Source organism: Bison bison, unplaced genomic scaffold (genome assembly GCF_000754665.1).
Source record: "Bison bison bison isolate TAMUID 2011002044 unplaced genomic scaffold, Bison_UMD1.0 scf7180017864389, whole genome shotgun sequence".
NCBI lineage: Eukaryota > Metazoa > Chordata > Mammalia > Artiodactyla > Bovidae > Bison > Bison bison.
In genome coordinates, this window is record NW_011494961.1 from 7,105,022 (window position 1) to 7,105,786 (window position 765).

At 47.8% G+C, this 765-nt stretch overlaps 1 protein-coding gene across 1 annotated transcript in view; it reads left to right on the forward strand.

Annotated features, from left to right (window-relative positions):
* The window catches only part of CFI (complement factor I), a 50,996-nt gene that overhangs the window by 48,356 nt on the left and 1,875 nt on the right, over positions 1-765 (forward strand). The window lies entirely within an intron of this gene.

The window sequence follows — 765 nt, forward strand, 5'->3', positions numbered from 1 at the left end:
CAGAGGAGCCTGGCAGGCTACAGTCCATGGGGTCGCCAAGAGTCAGACACCACTTAGCAACTAAACCACCTCTGGCTGTTACCTTATCAGACTCTTTCAGTCCCTTTCCCTTAGCTCAAGTTCCTGCAATCTAATACCCAGAGGAAAAATCTTCACTAAGCCATTATACAGCAGTCCAACAAGGTAATTAAGAGCACAGACTCTGGAACCAGACTGCCTGGGTTTACATTCCAGTTCTTACCAATTATTACTTTGTGACCTTGAGCAAGTTTCCTCACCTGCAACATTGGTGATCTTAAGAGATGAGAAAAGGAGATGCAGAGCAGTTATGCAAGTTGCCCCAAGTCTTATAGGGGCTTCCCTGGTGGCTTAGTGGTAAAGAATCCACCTGCAATGCAGGAGACGCAGGAGATGCGCGTTTGATCCCTGGGTCAGGAAGATCTCCTAGAGAAGGAAATGACAACCTGTCCCAGTATTCTTGCTTGGGAAATCCCATGCACAGAGGAGCCTGCCTGGCTACAGTCCGTGGGGGGTCACAAAGAGTCAGACACAACTTAGCGACTAAACATCAACACGACAAAGTCTTATAGACAAGCAATGGTATATTCAGGCTCAAAGCCTAAACTTTTAAGTAAAAGTCCAGAGGATCTCATTTCAAATGCGTCCAGTTGGAAGTCAGCTCTCCCCCCTTAGAAATCCCTTTGGTTTCTCAGGACCGCTGCCCCTCCCTCCTTCAATATCCCAGGGATGCTAGTGCCACCACCT